Below are 18,896 nucleotides of genomic sequence, written 5' to 3' on the forward strand. Positions count from 1 at the left end.
AACCTGTTCTGATGTCCACATTCCAGTAACCATGGCTACAAGACCCAAGCTTCAGTTGAAACCCTGTCTAATTCTCGTAATCTTCCCACTTCAATCACTTCAGATGATTGTCCTCATGTTTTTATTCCAAACTCTGTCATGCCTCAAATGTTTTTTTTATTAATGACAAATTTCCATAAATCCAACAAAAATCTGTCTGAGTGGCATCACATCATGGCAGTTTTAATTATAAATATAGTAGTAACAGTTACTGTGTTGCCTCAGTATCTTCAGTTTAATTATTTCTCTTCAGCACTCTTTCTCAATCCCAAAAACAACATTTCTTGGCAAGACACATGAAGATGAGGGAATGAATGAACTCTGGTTAAGAGTCTAATATGCAAAACTGATCACTAGATGGCAGTCAATAGTTAGCTCTGTCCCTGCTCTGTCCCATGTCAAAAGCATGGACTTCATGTTTCCTTAGTGTAGTCTATTGCAACCATGATGGAGTGAGTGGATTCCAAATTAAACATCAGCCAATGTGTACATGTAAAAAAATAGGAAAAAGGACCTTTTAAAACAAGCACCACATGTTTGGACACAAAAGGAGGAACTGTTAATTGACATTATTATAATTTATATATGCATATATAAATGTATTTGTCTATATAGACAAATGTTAATAATTATAGTTGTAAAATATGTCAGTGTACAGCCAATCTTCTGTTTTCTCACAGCAAACTTGGACTCTATGTGAGACCCAGGGAGGTTGAGCTTTCTCACAGAACCAGAAAATGTGATGGTTAGCCAGTGGTAGTATACCCTAGAGAGCATTTTGCTCTGCTATTTGCAAATACTTCTGGGTTTCAAAGACACACTTACATATATCATGTTTTATGAAACGATATTATTTGTGTTATGATACAAAATGTCAGAGCAACACTCCTGGAACATCAATCTTAGTTATGACTCAAAAAGGGCATTTTTATGTCTGAAATTAGATATATTTTTCCTTGGTTTATTTAATAGATTTCATTTCGGAAAAACATTGACATATATTGGTGAATAGGCTGATATATGACAGAAAAGAGAACACTGGGGCAATGCATTACAATGCATTAACCCCATTGTTTTGTTAACATTTAGCTAAAACATGTGACTAATGGTTGAATTTCTGTCCCTTGTACAAAAAATATATTTGGATACTGCGGCTCTCCACAATATGTGGGCAAATATTACTCTTTCAGATATTGCACTGCTGTAAAATATATGTATCACTAGAAGTTCACGTATTAGCAGTTTTTTTGCAGCGTCTTCAATTTTTGTTTTCTAGCTGCACGTATTCCTATGATAAGGTAGCTCAGCTCAGCCTTATGCTCAGTATAGCTAATAGCTAATAGCTAATCATTGCCAAAACTGCTTTATAATTCACTGAGCTGGTTAGTTGACTTTCATTCGGTTAGTTGGATCAATGTGAAATTTCAATCTGGCCTCCAGATTCTATCAAAAATAAAATAATGTCCGAAATGTAAAAGAAAATAGCAAGTCCGAAATGTCAAAACTGGTTATGCTAATTGTTAGAAAACTACAATGAAAAAGGATCAGTTAAGTTTAAAGGCTAAGCATTTTAGTAAGGAAAATTAAATCAGTGACAGTAGGGACAACTTTAGGTTTTGTTCTACTTATGACAGCAAGGCCTCCACTGCAACCAGAACAGCTGGCCTTTTTCTACATGACAATAACCAGATGGAGTAGTCTAATTTACAACAATATAAATTCTATGTTGTTCCCAGATTTTAGTTATGACAGTCAATGTTGGCAATGAGTACAGTGTGTTGTCGTGTAGTAGAAAAGATGTGTTAGTGGGAGAGCCCACCTCACTGGAGCAGCGTTTTTGGATAAGATCCACTCCATGATTTGGTGCAATTGCAGAGGTATGAGTTGGCTTGGTATTTCCACTTAAAACTGGATTACTATGTTTTTTATTTTAATGTCAAAGCTTTGTTGGGAGCCCCTATGAATGTAATCCCCAAAAACCTGACATTGGTTCAGAGCTAATCTAAATATGGAATTTGTCATTTTTGTATGTTCAGCAGCTCAGAGACTGGACATTTCATCATGATTAAAATGACTAAAATGTTAAGCACCAACCATGTTGCCATTAAGACTCACTTCAAAAAGCTATTCCTTCAGAGATTTCCTCAGGTTTTCACATGAACAGCCAGAACTTACCTCTAGCTTCCTCCACGACAGCGGACAACATTCTTCATACAAACCAAGATATATCATATTTATTGAACATTAGATAAAGGCCCTTCCACCAGATACGGTTGGTGTCAAGTACCATAGTTCATACACAGAGCATGTGAGGAAGGACTGGTTATGAAAATGAATAGGCTAGCTGAGGGAATCAGCCTGTCTTCTTGGCTATCAGGGGGTAGCCACACAGGTAGTAGCAGTCACAGACAGTGAGATGGTGGTCAAGAAGGTAGCTACAGCTCTAGGTGAAGGTGTAGCAGAGAGAGTAGGACAATCAAATACCAATAATGGGACAACTACAACCATTATATACTTCATTTTATTAAGAATGCCACCAAACCGCTGAACCAAACCTCAACCACTTGAACTAAAACAATCCACCGGGGTGGTGAGAATAGTCTTCCTGTGGGTACACCACTCCTTTGCTAACACCCAGGCAGATTGAATGCCTACTTTATCCATGTCAAGGACTCTTCAATACGGTGCACAAAGTAGTCAGCCATTCAGGTTCCACATAGAACTGGAATGTATCGTCTTTCTTTACCATCATATTGGTGGAAATTTTGCCTACTTTTAACATCACAATAACTCCACTATCAAGCATTCCCTTCAGGTGGGACCGCAACTCAGGAAACAAACTAGAAGACCTGGGCAAAACAGTGCATGGGTGCGGGGAGCAGTCTGATGGGAATGTGATACGGGACTACATCCATTCATCCAAAACTGCGATTCTGCAGATGTAATGTAAAAACATGCCCTTATCCAGGTAGTTTATGATAGTTTAAGGAGAAGAAGTCCCACTTGTGAGCCACAACAGCTGGGTTGTTGTTGATGTTCCTATTAGGTTCCAGTCCTTCCACCTGGGGGAGATCCACATGATGCCCCATCCACAACTCTTGGTCTGCGGCACTGCATCATAGTTACATTCTCAAAGGGCCCCTACTGGGGACATGAATGAGTTTAGGGCACATTTCAGCCAGATGCAAATAACCTGGCCACCTGCCAAATCCACCCCTTCTTCTGTCATCTACACCAAGCCCACAAATCTCTTTCTGCAGGAAGCCCCTGCTACCTCATCTCAACACTACAGTTTCAATGATCATTTGTTATTTAGCTTATAGTTTTAGCCAGAGCAACTTTCCAAAGCAAAGTGCATTCCTGTTAGTTCAGAGCTCTGTTCCAGATGGCACCACAGCATCTCTTTCCAGTTCAGCTGAGTCCTTTGTAGCTCGTGTCGAGCTGGTCGGCAGTTATGGATCTGGCGGCAGATGGCGAGTGCCTTCTCCCACTCCCACTGGCCATGCTGTGACTCAGAAAAGGTGAGTGCCCCTTCCAACAGCGCATGATGACATCCGTTCCACACATCCCCCACCTCCAGGCGCTCATGTTTAATAATTGACACTCACTTCTGAGGAATGCAATCCCCCAAAGATAAAGTCCCAGATGACTGGAAAAGGAGAACATTTAGTCCATTAGCCGCCGTCAGGTCCTGCCACTCAAAGGCTTCCCAGACAAGCTGGTCCCCAGTCACCCCTGACAGTATCCTTCACTAAACAAGTTTGAGGAGGGAGCCATGTATATGCGTAGTGGTAACTTTATCTCTGCCTCCAACTTCACATCAGGGCATCTAAAGTTGGGGAGGTTTGGTGTGGGGAAGGACCAGTAATCAGAGAGAATGCATTTAATTCATAAAAAAAGCTATCAATAAACATATAACAGGGCTCAAATCCTATAAACAAATAACTAGACCCATTGGCCAGAGTGAGCTGTCAGGTGTTTTACTTAATGGTTACCTCAAATGTAACTCTCATTGCATGACTGAATTACAATAGTTGATGTCATTTATAGTCTCATCATGCACAGTCTGAAAGATAACGTCACAGCAGAAAACAAACATGCTGAAAGATTCATTACAAGACATATTGTCACAGAAATGTGACAGAAGATAACAGTAAACACAGAATCTTTGTTTATCATAAGGTTTCCAACTTAAAATAGCCTTGATACCTAAGCGGTGAGGTCCAATTTTTTATTGAAATTTTAATTAATATGGCCCAAACCAGCTTCTTAGGAAATAGGTTCTTCCCCCCTCTCCTTAAAAACGAGGAGAGGAGAGATTGCTGACATCAAATCCAAGAGCATGCTGGACCCAGGACAGAGCACCTCAGACAGGTACTGAATGCTGTTCTGGAGGCTGTGACCTGTCCTCAGGGCTACTTCCTAAAGTCAATGTGAAGACTAATTCTCGGTCTAGTGAATGTGGTAACTGTATTACCTGTTATGCCTGAGAGCAAAGCTGATGGCATCTATTGAGCCAGTAGAAATTACCAGCATGTAACACGACACATCCATTAACAGTTAAAGCGAAGCCAGGAAATACACACATACGAAGGGCTATGTGCTCTAGCTTACAGTCAAGCTTGAACAACTTTAGTTGTCAAGACCTACAACTACTCATAATTCTTATTATATTACAACCATGTGTCATGCAGCGATACCCCTCAGTAGGGTTACATTTCTATTGGTTGAAGTGAAGTGGAAAAAAACAGGCAAGAGTCCAATATAGATAATCACTTCCCCTTCAGTGACAGTGTAGTGACAGGTATTCAAACCTGTATTTAGGCCCCTATAAGTACTGTATCTTTCCAGTCAGTATTTCTAATGTGAACTGTTCTTTACATTTTTTATGCAAAATAGCTAATTTCTCTGCAGATATTTAGTAAATGAAAAACTTAAATATGCCACTTGCATAAGTAATGAGAAGAGTATCTCTGAACACACAATGCATCAAACCTCTAAGTGGATAGGCTACAGCAGCAGAAGACTAAAAGATAAGTCTAATAAATACCTACTAAGTTCTCGCTGAGTGTATATTTTGCAATAAGAGCTTGTCTTTTGAGGTATCTATCAGCTTTGAACACTATTTGGGAGTGACTTTTTCTCATTCTTCATTGGTCCAGGTTGTCCAGGTTTGGTGGATGATGCCACAATCTTCAAATATTGGCAAATATTCTGAATGGGATTGAGATCAGGACTTGACTGGGCCACTGTAAGCAGTCATCTTTTTGTTATTGAGTCACTCCACAGTTGTTTAGGCCTTGTGACTGGAATCATCATCCTCCTGAAAGGTGAACCCTCTCCCAAGCTGGTTTTTTAGCACAGAGCTTCTCTTGTAGTATTTCCCTATATTCTATTCTTCCTATTGATGAAAAGCAACCCTGCACGTTGTTGCTGCCACCACTATACTGAATTACACTTTAAAACTTTCCCTTTTCCCTCACTGGGGATGAGCAGCTTATTGTATTACAAAATGATGATCCGTGAATCTGTCAATAAGCACAACAATTCAATATACAAAACAGGATACTGAATAGTAAGCTGAATTCAGTGGAAAAATTATGCTAGCATGCCTTTGCTCGAGAAAAGCCAGGCAGGACTAACCCTTAAGTTCCCTGGGTGTCACAGCCATAAAACATCACCCAGCTACACATAGGATGTCCCCTCAACCAGGTGGACCACCACCGGTTATTTTGCTTCATTGACTGTTTCTGTTGTTGGGCCTTGTAAAACGATCTCTGAGGGTCCACTGTATGCCATATTCAATCAATTTTGTTTTATCTTGAACACAGTGGAATCACAGCTACTGGGAACTGGATCCCTCATACTCTTATCTGGATAACCTTGGGGAGGAATATTATTAGATTTTTAGCAGTGCTTCTACTTCTACCTTCTAAGCTCCCTTTTCAAACTCACTATTCACCGGTTCCTTCATTTTCATAAGAGGGTTTGAGTGACATTACTGCTACATGACCTTTAAGGCAAAAATGCACTGAAGTTTTTAACCTAATACCAAAATGTAAGAGCTCATCTACGCATTGTGACTGTGCTGCAAAGCAGCTCATGATGTGTTTGTCAGTGAAGTGTACCCACAGGATAAGCAGAAGATGCGGTCTACACTGGGTGTCAACATGGTGCAGACCAGGTGAGAACCAAGCGTGCACAGCTTTTCACTTTTCTTTTAGCTTTCTGCGTGACACAGCACTATGTTTATCATTACAATAATCTTTTTTTTTAACATATTTTAGATTTGCTCTGAATTACTGGGCATATATCTGATGTAATATAAAATGATATATAAAAATAATGTGAATAGCCCGTGGCCCTGTTTCATAGACACACCTTACTCAGTTAACCAGATTAATTCATTTTGGGATAAATTCAGGATTTTCAGTTTCACAAAGTGAGCTCACAATTTGGCAGATTTGTTACCTAGGCAACAATGTCTTAATTTGGTATGAAGGCAACATAATTAACCTTTTATGTTGGAAATACTCACAGGTTTTTGACTAATAGATGGTATTGTCATTATAATAAAAAATAAATAAATAGTAGAACGTTATTTCTCTGACTATTTCAAAATACTATGCAGTCCTACACAGGAAGCCAAGTGACATAGATATTTGAAAAATGCATCTTTGTGTCTGACTGCCTCTCTGAACCCTCACTTCCTGTAGGCAGCCTGTTCACACACTGACATACACTGACATAAATCAATAAATGAAATTGATTCCCGTCAGGTGTACAGTTCTTTTTTACTTTTCTGTATTAAAAAATCTACACTCTCAGAAGAACTGCTTCCAAAAGCCTCCTCTGTGTTTCCATAGGAAAAACCCTATCTAATTCAAGTAATTTTGTGTTAGCATGGTTCATGTTCACAGCATGATTTAATAGGGGCCAGGGGCACAGATTAGAATATCTTACACACATATGTTTTTGAAATATAATGTTTGTTATGATTTGTATCATTTGCAGACAAGAAGGAATATTTGCCCAACTAAATGCCATTTTTAAACAAATGAGGCTCAATACAGCACACATCCAGTTTGAAAAGACGATTGCACATAATGACTGTGGCAGCTTTTATAGCTGCAAAATAAAGACGGGACTAACATGTCACGCGTGTAGCCCTGACATATCTTTAATACAAAGATGACAATGAATATGCCCTGGTCTTTTTGTGTGCAGCCTCCAGATGAAACTTGGCATCGCCCTCCAAAAATATGAACAGTATCAGCAAACCATATCAGTGCCATTTCCCACTTGGTTTCCCACATCCTCCTGAGACCTGGCAGAAAAAAAATCCATACAAAAACATCTTTCAGTGAATACCTTTTCAAAAATCGTATTTTAATTTATTTTTACTGAATGTCGGGTAGGTTTCTGCATAGAATATATGGCTCTTCTCGAGATTAAGGACTAAAGAGGGTATGAAAAGGTCTAATTTCAGAGCAGTGCAGGATGAATCTTCAAGACGTTATCAGTCATGAAAAGTTTGACTGTGTAGAGCCACTTCCATTTTCATCCAAGTACCGGATGAAAATTTAGCCATGTAATGAAGTAAACTGCCTTTATTATAGCAAAGTGACAGTCAAAGAGCCTTCCGTCTGTGCTTTCTATTTCCTTACCCTTTATATCTGAAGTGACAACAGCTGCTTCCCTTCATGCCTGCCTCTCCGTGAGGCACTTTCAGTTGCAGGGCAATCATGAAGGATTGCCGTTAAAAAATCAGACCATATGGAAGTGGGATTGAAAAAGGAAGCCACGGGCCCTGCCATATAGCAGCGTGTTACTAAATAGGCACTGAATAATGACTGTGAGCGAGAGAATGACACACAGGACAGATACCAAGTCAGAAGCTAAGTGAGAGATGTAGCTGAATGTCAAATAAATAATACATTGAAAACAGGAAAATGAAGATGTTTTTGTTGTTCAGTTTTCCATTAATTATTAATTAACTCCCAATGTGTCTATTGCTTCTCACAAAGGGGCAGATAGATCTGAAAGAGATAGGGTAAGTAGTCATTCAAGCAAGTGCAAATTCAGGTTTAATTCACAATTTGGTTCATTCAATCTCTTGGTACTGCTAAGCAGGCACAGAAGTCTGTGGGAAGAAAAAGAGACTGAGAGGTCGGGATCATGTTGATTAATATGACGACTAACCAATAATAGAATCAGAAAGGCTGTTAATGCTATCTCTGGTACACAAAACTCATGAACTGTGGCATGTTCTAGAACATTTAAAACAGTAGGATTTGCAGGAACAAGACACAGTCATATGGTTATATGAGGACAAGATTATCCCTGTCAATCCGCACTTTGCCAGAATCTCTAGAGTGGACTTTATCTAAGGGGAATGCGTCACAGCCAACATGAAGTAATTTTGTTCATAATGAATAACATTTTTTGTTTGTTATGAGTCACCATCGCTCAAACCGCCACTGTACAGTATGCTCACACTCATGTCAAAGAAATACAAAGTTCCAGTTCCCTGATACAGGTTTGATGTAGGTTGAAACAAAAACAATTACAGCTATACAAAATGAAATGGTAAATGGTTGGCATTTATATTGTGCCTTTATCCAAAGCACTGTACATTTGATGCTTCTCATTCATACACACACTCACACACCAACAGCGATTGGCTGCCATGCAAGGCGCCGACCAGCTCAGCATTTACATTTACATTTTAGTCATTTGGCAGACGCTTTTAATCCAAAGCGACTTACAAGTGCATAGGTTCTACCACAAGTCAAAGCATCACATCCAGAACTAGAAAAATACACCTGGACTGCTGTTCTAAACATATAGTCGTCATCATAAGTGCAATTTTTTTTATTTATTTTTTTATTTATTTTTTTTGGGGGGGGGGGGTTAGACAGGGATAGGGGTATCAGAAGGGGGGGGCGGGGTAAATCAGGAGGGGGGACTAAGGTAGAGTTTGAAGAGGTGTGTTTTGAGTCTGCGTCGAAATAGGGGGAGGGATTCTGCTGTCCTGACAGTGGTAGGCAAGTCATTCCACCACTGAGGAACCAGAACGGAAAACAGGCGTGAACGTGCAGCTCGACCGCCAGGTGCCCGTAGAGAGGGAATCGTAAGGCGACCAGAGCTGGCAGACCGGAGTGGTCTAGCTGGGGAGTAGGGAGTGATCAGGGATTGTATGTAATGTGGGGCAGTCCCCTTAGCAGCCTGAAATGCCAACACTAGGGCCTTGAATCGGATGCGTGCGGCAATAGGAAGCCAGTGGAGGCCAATGAGAAGCGGGGTGACATGAGCCGACCTGGGCTGACTGGTGATCAAGCGGGCTGCAGCATTCTGGACCAGCTGGAGGGGCTTGATGGCGCACGCTGGGAGACCGGCTAGGAGGGAGTTGCAGTAATCCAGGCGGGAAATGACGAGCGCCTGGACTAGGAGCTGGGTGGCTTTCTCCGTCAGGAGATGACGGATGCGGCGTATATTAAACAGAAAGAACCTGCAGGTTCTGGCAGTGGAGGATACTTGTGGAGCCAGGGAGAGGCAGTTATCAAGAGTCACCCCAAGATTCTTTGCCGTACGGGAGGAGGAAACTACAAAGTCCTCCACAGTCAGTGAGAGGTCGATTGACGGAGAGGACTTAGCAGGGATGTAGAGAAGCTCAGTTTTGGCAAGGTTGAGCTTCAGGTGATGGGAAGTCATCCATGCAGAGATATCAGCCAAGCAGGCAGAGATCTGTGTGGTGATTTGGGTGTCAGGGGGGAAGGAAATGAAGAGTTGGGTGTCATCAGCGTAGGAGTGATAAGAGAAGCCGTGGGAAGAGATAACAGAACCAAGAGACATGGTGTATAGCGAGCAGGAGCATTTTGGGGGGTTAGGTGTCTTGCTCAGGGACCCTTCGGCACAGCCCGGGCGGGGGATCGAACCGGCAACCCTCCGACTGCCAGACGACTGTCTTACTGCCTGATCCATGTCGCCCCTCATATGAACAGCCATAATACAATAATAATACATAATGCAAATAACATATATAGTATCATGTCAAAATGCACATTTTATCACTCTTGTCCATCACCCTCTAAAGCCTATACTGATTATCAGTGGCATTTCATTTTCATTCACAGCGTCTCTGCAGATTGAGGAGTTATTATATACTCCTTGACCTTTTTCACATTGCTTTCTTTGAGATCAAATTTTGCAGTAGCATTGTTGGGGGCACCTACTGTAGTAGAAGTTGATATAGTTGACTGCAGTTACATAAAAGTTAACAAATTTAACAAATTTTGCTTCACTAATTTAAAAGGGTTGAGATGAGACACCAATAAGTATAAGCATCGCATTTTTCAATGTGTTTTTTTCCATTGTTTTTCCAATGAAAACGGACAGAGTCGCGAATGGATTTGGGGGGAGAGTTCCAGAGGGAGGGGGCAGCGATGGAGAAGGCATGTCTCTCCAGGTCTGGTGCTTTGCCCTGCAGGGACAGGGTTGGCATTAGCTGAACAGAGCTGACCTCTCTCATGAACAACATGTTTTTGCCTGCAGAAATGCTGCACACTGGATGTTTTTTTTTCTTTTTTTTCTGCAAACTCTAGAGACTTTTGTGCATGACAATCCCAGGAGATCAGCAGTTTCTGAGATACTCATTCCACCCTGTCTGGCACCAACAAGTCACTTAGATCACATGTCTTACCCATTCTGATATTTGGTCTGATAAACAGCTGACCATGTCTGCATGCTTTTATGCATTTAGTTGCTGCCACCTAATTGGCTGATTTAATATTTGCATTAACAAGCTGGTATGCAAGTCTACCTAATAAAGTGCTCAGTGAATGTATATTACAGCCCAACCTGCTCTCTGAGTCAATAGAGAATATGACCAGGTTCTGCAGATGTGGTGTTGACATGAAATCATTTATATGGTCGGAGTCATGGGCATCACTATACAAGCCCCTTAGGCCTTTAGACTCCAATTTATTTTGACAAGCTTCAAATCATTTGACAACGGATCCAGGGTTGCCAGACACATCACATCAATGTCAAAAACGACATCAATAATAATGTTGTGTGCAGCTGGTCGATAAACATATTACATATAGATCACTGTGGGGGGCTGGAGGGGAAAAAAATACTGTTGAATGTTCTGCTTGAGAATTTCTGTGGAATAAAAAACATTTGATCCCAAGAAAAAGATATACTGTAGACCACTGACAGACATGGGAAATGTAAAGGAATGTGATATAAACCTGCCTTATTCTTTTCCAGGAGGGACTCCCTTAAGTTTCCCTTAAATAGCCTTTTGTAGATTTACATTGAGAGAAGTAGAATACACACAAGTCTGTACAGTTCAATGTGTATGCTCAGATTTTCTAATGAAAAGAATAGTCCAATTCTGACAGCTCCTTGATTAGCCTTCAAAGCCATATATATTGCTTGGGGTGAAACTCAGTCTTTCAAAATCTGCAAACTATTGGCAACATGTATGTATAGACAGGTGAAATGCTGTGTGCCAGACTTCAGATTTGGACTATATCAAACTAGCACAGTTAATCATTAACTCCAATGACTCATTGGTTAGATGACTCACTCTAATGACTCACTGACTCACTGGTGGCTGCAGTAGCCTATGCCCCTCTCCCTCATGTCACCCACTCTAGCTTAGCTTTCCTGATATTATCCAAACCAAGATAAAGTTCAAGTTTATTTTATTGCCTCCTTTACTTCCACCTGCTAAGCTGGTGGAATTGATTTCCAGTATAGTTGTTGTGAGGTAATGAAGCCTACGGGTCAGGACACGGAAGACACACATATTATGTATCTTCTGCCATCTGCCGATGCTATTATACCAGGGAACTGACTTAAAGGTCAACAGTGATAATGTATTGGAAATATCTTTGGACAGTGGGACAGGGGAAACATCCACAAAGCCAAGCCAGCAGTATTTCAGGGGCAACCATGAGATGAGCATTTTCTGGAACTGCTCAAAATGTTTAACACGATGTGAATTTGTAGTGATTGGCAGCTTGCCACAACACACATGGAAAATGGGAGTAGAGGTACAGCATGTACTACTAACTTAATGCAGCAGAATATCTTTTGGCTAATTTAAAGGAAGTTTCATGCCCCTGATATGAGGGAAACTGAGGACTTCAAACGGTCAAACTAGCCGAGTGCCATATTCTATAATTGAGTATGGCAAAGGAGGAGGAAATGAAACAACAAAATATGACTTGTTACAGTACACTTATGAACAACTATGAACTACAAGTAATACAATTATACAATACTATAAAATACTAAGCAGGTTAAATGTCCCTATGATTTGAAATGACATTAAAACATTAAGATTCAAACCCTATTTAACCATTTTCTTGCCGTTATATAATGTATGCATCTTGTGTCCACGTGATCCTTGTTGCACCGCCTGTGATAAAGCCTCTTCACTAAATTTTTAATTATGAATCAATATTTTTCATGTGGAATACAGTATTTCACGTCTACATTGCCAACACAACAAATACAGGGGTAGCTGACTGAATGCTAGATATGAAATAGGGAAATAAAATGAATCGTGTTACCTTTGACTTCATGTTCACTATTATGTAAAGTCAGTCATTTCCAGAGAATTGAGCTGATTTATGTTTTTCTTTAGTTCTAAAATTGTGCTTTATTTCAGTAAATTATATTTTCCAGTAACATTGTCTTGAAAACCAGACTACCTTCCAGATTAAAAGGATTTCTGTTTATGAAGCATGGGGGGCAGGGGGTGGGGGTTGTTTGTATGATGTTTGTATGATCAACTGAATTTCACATCAATAGTAAATCATTTTTGATATTGTTTAATTTAAGTTTGTTTAATCAGTACAGCCATCTTAGAATAAAGAGACCAGACAATTTATAACAGAAAAATATATTTATAAATAATTGACAAAATACAGAGAAAAAAACAATTAATATGGAAAACATATTGTATTTTGCTCAAATGCTAGTTATGTAGTACTGAAGATTCAAGGTTATTATACTGTCTGGTTGTTGAAGACAGTGTCGGCATTCCCACTGGGCGACAGGAGAAAAGAGAGATAACGGTGGAGTCCACGTTATTACAGGATTCCTCAAAGACAATAAAGCAGACTGCATACAGTAACTGTTACAATAACAATGTCCAAAACACATTACTTTAAAATGGTAATGTACTGTATTGCACATGGCTTTTTTCCAGACAACCTGTTGTGCTTGCCTGTATTTGCTATTGCTTGAATTTCCCTTGTCTGGAGCATGTTGACAGGTCCATCCTATAGATAGAATAGAGTAACCGGTACAATCCTACATCCTGATTCGACGGGGATTACTGCATACTGAGGCAGTAACGCCAGGGATAATGTTCACAAGCTCCTTAATTTAATGGCTGTGGCAATGGCCATGATGGATAAATGTTTGACAGGATCTCAAGAGGAATGCTTATTTTTCAAAACCAATGATTTTAAATCTAAGCTTCTGAGCAGTAGTTCTGTATTCAGTCCTGCATGCTACAGTGCAGGAAATTATAATATTGCGAAAAAAGATGGCATGTCAAGGATTAGCCCTCCCTTTTATTCAGGCTGTTCTGAATAATTTAAAATAATTTTTCTCCCGATTTGGACTGCCCAATTATATTCACCACCATCACACTCACTATCACACTCGTTGCTGCATCCACTGTCGTCAATTTGAAATTGCAGACAAGGGTCACACTTCATTTGAACCTTGAAGAAGCAGACTGCAGGTGTCATCTCGGTCATTGAATGCCGCCCTCTCTTGGTGACATTAGCTATGCATCACATTTGCAGGACTGCTGCCACAGTCCATCCACATGCTATAAAGTACTGTAATATAAAGAGCCAGCCATAAGCCCTATTTAGAATCATGAATACTCAAGAAACGCAAGATTACAGTTTCCAGTGATGACTACCAAAATGAATGCAGTATTGTAATAATCTACCCCTTGGTCTGGATTGAATCTTGACTGTGCCAGTAGCATTTGTTAATGGAAGTCTTGTGGGGCAACAAGTGATTGGCCATAGTATTAAGCAGCGAGGGATGGGAGGTTGAATCATCAACGGCTGCCTGCATTCAATTCAAATAGCCAATTCTGGCATACCAAGCTGCAAAGGCATTGTCTCTTCAGGCAACGATTACACCATTATACTCTGAGCAGACCTCTCTGTCCATCTCCACTTGCCATCTGGCTGTGGTTGGAGTGGCTGCACCTGGCTGCACCACTCTAATCAGTCAGGAAGGAAGATTCACTGCCTATCTGAAAACCCACCTGACTACACCTGAACAAATGTTTCTATTAAAACTAACCTCTTTGTTTCCTTTATTGTGCAAATTTTGAGGCATGATGTAATGCAACAGTGGCTCTTATTTTATTGTAACATTGCCTGTCTCTAGCTCTAGAGTTGTTTGCTTACGATGTCAAATGAAAACTACAAACAATGTTTTGTGCTTGTCTTTATAATAATAATAATAATTATTATAATAATACAAAAATCGCAGCATATTTAACATTAGTTTATTAAAGTAGATATAGTCCGTGTGCCAATGTATGTGCGATCAGAACCGAACGAACAAATGACACCGGATTTATCAAACACACGTTGACACAGCTTTTTTTTCCGTATCCACATGTTGATAGATACCACGTAATCGTACATCAAAGGCGTGTTCAATAAATTTGTGATTAGCATAAATTGACGCCCCTAAGATACCATATAGTAGTAGACTTCCGCTGTTTGAGATGTAGGTCTATTGGTTGCGTGGTAGCATTTTGCCAGAATCAGTTTGCTTAAATTGGCTAACTTTTTCCTAATTGTTCGTATCACCTTGTCCTGGGAAGCTGTGGTTCTTGTCCGTGTCGCTTGAAACCAATAGTTCAGGTAGGTTTCATTTAAGCTCAGTAGTCCAGTCAGTTCGTGCATTATTGTTTGCAATTGTTTATTTTTTTTTATCTTGCGTAGCCAAACGTCCTCCCGGTAGCGTCCCTAACCAGCACATAGTTTTATTTGCGCGACCTCCCTGCCCGTATGTAAACATAGCCACGTAAGAAACGTTCTTAGGCTGTACACTTCCGGGTTGTAATTTTGTTATAAAATAAATTTATTTAAAAAAAGACAAAAAAATCAATTGGTTTTCTTTCTGCATGTTTAAGTTTCTCTTTGGCGCATGGTACCAACTGGTATATTTTGATGTGGTTTTGATTCTCTGCTCATTATTCCCCTTTTTTCTTTAGCAGCGGCTGTGTGCCCCAGAGGAGGCTAAGCACCTGGTGGCGTGCATGTGTCTGTCTGGACCCTGAAACACACTTCAGCTAGTCTTCCCTTGTGATTATATGTAGTGGCAACTATAGTGTCTTAAGTGAAACTGACTTTAACTTGTCTTATTTAAACTGCTTATTGCTAAATTATTATTGTGCTGTACTTGAAATACCATTTTGTAATAAAGAAAGCATTTGCCATGTAATCATACTTGTTTCCTTTTACTTTACACCTTGCTAACTAAATCTCCTTCTCTAGTATTCCCTTTGTTGATGCTCAATAAACATTACTTTTGGTTGGGGTTATCATGTCTCCTGCTTCTTCTATTCTCTGAGGTTTATTTCCCTGGTTGAGATTCCCAGGGTGCTGTGATCGGTTAGTACTTGATTCATTACTCTTACTTTTATAGCTGGTATACTAGCACACCGTCCCTGGTTACCCTCATACCACACTATGTTGCATGATTTGTCTAGCTAATATAAGTTTGGCAGTAACCAGCTAAGTTACAGCTATTATTGGTTATCAGGATACCCACTGTGTGTATCTCCCCTGCCAGCGCACAAAACAAAAGCACATAGGGAGGGGGGTGGCACAAGGACTGCAGGAGAATGGCTAGACCAATAAGCACGACTGGCGAGTCATTTGACAGGATGGGATGTAGTGTAACTGCTCATATCGGTTGATTGACTTAAAAGTGGAACAATTGCTGTTAAGACAGCCATGAGTCTTGCTAAGCAACCGGTATGTGGAGGGAGCACCCCTCTTAAAATATTTTGCCCTTGTTTTTTCGTGGACACATCTGAGTCAATGGAAAATAGCATCTAAAAAGAACATTTAGCTTGCATACAAATGGAAGCATTTTGAATTTATAATGTTTATAAAATGTTTGTGACTGGAAAGTAAGTACATTACATATGGACATTTAAAACTGTCCCTGTGCCCTGTCCTGAAAGCTAAAAGGGTATCAATTTTTCATGCAAATTCAGAGATCGGATAACCATAGAAAGCATATAAAAATATGTTTATTATATCCTCTATTTGTAGTTCTAATTTTGTAAATTGGGTGCTAAGGCCCTTGAAATTGCTTGCAATTGTAGAGCACTAATCCTGGCAGTAATTAATTGAAGTGGTCTGCTTGAGAAGACGCATCCTGGCTTGGAGCCTCAAACTCCTGGATTGGGAACGCTCATCTAATTGGAGCCAATTGTAAGACACTTCTGCAGACAAGAACACATTAAAAATGACATTGTGCATCCCAGCCCAAATGGTTTCAGCAGTCCGTGGAACTGAAATTCAGAATGGGCTGACAGGATAGGTTGATCACTGGTGAAGCTACCTTGTAGGAATTTTCCAAACATTTCCAATGTTCTCTTGCCTTTTCATACCAGGTTATAGTGAGAGCATTTCAGCAGTACACAGATTTGGTTAGTTGAAATGGCCAAGATTAATGAGTAAGTCACCACTTGCCTATATTCAATTGCACCCATAGCCTGTGTAAAGAACGGGATAGGTGCTTTTTCAGGTATCATCACTTCTATTCCATGTTGTGGATTCTTTTTATTTTATTTTATTTTATTTTTCTATTGCAAAATACCAGTTTGCGGCCTTCTTTAACCAGACTGTTCCTGACAAATATAGTACAAACTAACAATTAGCAAACTGTTTAATAGTTATAATTTCTGATAAAAATGCTTAATGGTTTACATTTTCAGATAAAAACAAAAAACAAGGTTCAATTCTAAGCCAAGTCATTTCTAAACATGAGTGTTGAAGGTGCGATATTGCATATGGTTCATTGTTGAAAAACAAAGGTCTTTAATGACAGTAGATGTGTCTGTATGTGTGGTATAAGTACATTTACATTTACATTTTAGTCATTTGGCAGACTAAAGTACTTGTCTTAGTTGAAGTTCCATATACAGAATAATATTGTCTACAACCACTGTCCATGATTTTCTTGGAAAATCTTTTTTATACCTCAGTAATAACTGTCAGTTCACTTCAATTTTATATATCTAGAGCTTTGTACAGGGCATTGTTGCAAAGCAGCTTTATAGAGATCTGGGCCTAAAGCCCCAAAGGGCATGCCTAGTGTAACAGTGCTAGGGAAAACCTTCCTGCCTGGTAATGGGATATAACCTTGAGCAGAACCTGACTCAGAGGGGGGAGAGGGCGGTGCAAATTTGACATCGCCAGCTGTGTTTCTGCAGGCCTGTGTTCTTGCTGTAAGAGGAGTAAGATGGAAAAGGTGTTTTAGGATGGATCAATTTTCAGATATTATGATATTTAGCTTCTACAAATGATGTAGCTTCATTCATCGTATTGAACCAATGATCAGAAATAACTAAGTAGTTCATTTAGATGTTTTTATACCAGCCGTGTCCTGTAAACCAAGCACCAAAAAAACTAGCATTTTCCAGCAGCATCTTGAATGTGACCAGAGGAGGCTCAGAGAAATACGGTGGAATACACACACACACAAAAAAAGCAAAAACAAAAACTTTCGGCTGTGGAGTGCAAATAGCTCCTCGGCTGCTCCTTTTTGTTTTTGTACTATATGTTGTAGCTATTTGCACTTCAGGGCCGAAAGTTTTTGCATTTGCTTTTTGTTTTTGTGGTTTGCACTTCAGAGTCACCGTAGAGAAATACAACAGGAACTGAGCACCCTGAAAATAGATCAGATTGCCCCCATCTGTCCACCAGCAGATTTCCCTCTGATCAATGCAGTTGTATTCGTGTTGTAAGCCACTCTGGATAAGAGCATCTGCTAAATGCCAGTAATGCAATGTACTGTAACATAATGATTTTCAATTTGTCAGGCTAATCTGATGGCCTCTGTAAATTCAATGACCTGAAAGATGGAGCCAGGTCTACTTGACAGGGATTTTGGACAAGCAGCTTAGAATGTGGAACTGCCAAAAGCTACAGGGGAAAAAACTCCAACCGCACCATGACAAATGTATGTACTTCTTAAGTTATAAGATAATTATTTATGCTTACAAAAACCCTAACATTACCTTTTGAGGACAAAGGTTCACTCACACATCTGGTTACCTAGAGTATGTATACGCATCTAGAATAACATGGATAATTGTATGGAAAATTAGACTAATATTGACATTGATGTCACTGGAACAAACCAAATAGCAATTTCATTTTACATATTAACTTTTGGGTGCAATGGGAGTGTCTCTGTGAGAACAAGTTAAAGAGCAAGGGACACATTCTCACACTAAAGCGAGAAAAAGATAAGAAGGGCTGTAGTGACAGCATAGTTACCTTGTGTAGCATACCTCAACAAGCTATCGCCTTTTATCGCTGCTAAATTTTTCCCACACCGGTTACATGATAATATTCATCCTTATCGTATAATGAATTCATATTTCTCATATTTCTCTTGTAGTGTTGTGCCATTACTCTGAATTACCGAGTAATGGCATAACACACTTTCTGTCCTGGCCGCAGCAACACAAAAACATAAATAATTAAATAAACCAAACACATACTTCACCATGGTTTTTGAGGTAAGCTGTTCCTTTGAGCTGTTCTTGTGGC

At 39.8% G+C, this 18,896-nt stretch overlaps 1 long non-coding RNA gene across 1 annotated transcript; it reads left to right on the forward strand.

The window, feature by feature from the left end:
* Window positions 1-14,820: 14,820 nt before the first annotated feature.
* Window positions 14,821-15,551, forward strand: LOC133136509 (uncharacterized). The gene is made up of 2 exons (XR_009709535.1): window positions 14,821-14,963; window positions 15,317-15,551. It is a non-coding gene; the product is annotated as an uncharacterized LOC133136509 (long non-coding RNA).
* The last annotated feature ends 3,345 nt before the right edge of the window (window positions 15,552-18,896 follow it).

Source organism: Conger conger, chromosome 9, assembly GCF_963514075.1.
Source record: "Conger conger chromosome 9, fConCon1.1, whole genome shotgun sequence".
Lineage (NCBI taxonomy): Eukaryota > Metazoa > Chordata > Actinopteri > Anguilliformes > Congridae > Conger > Conger conger.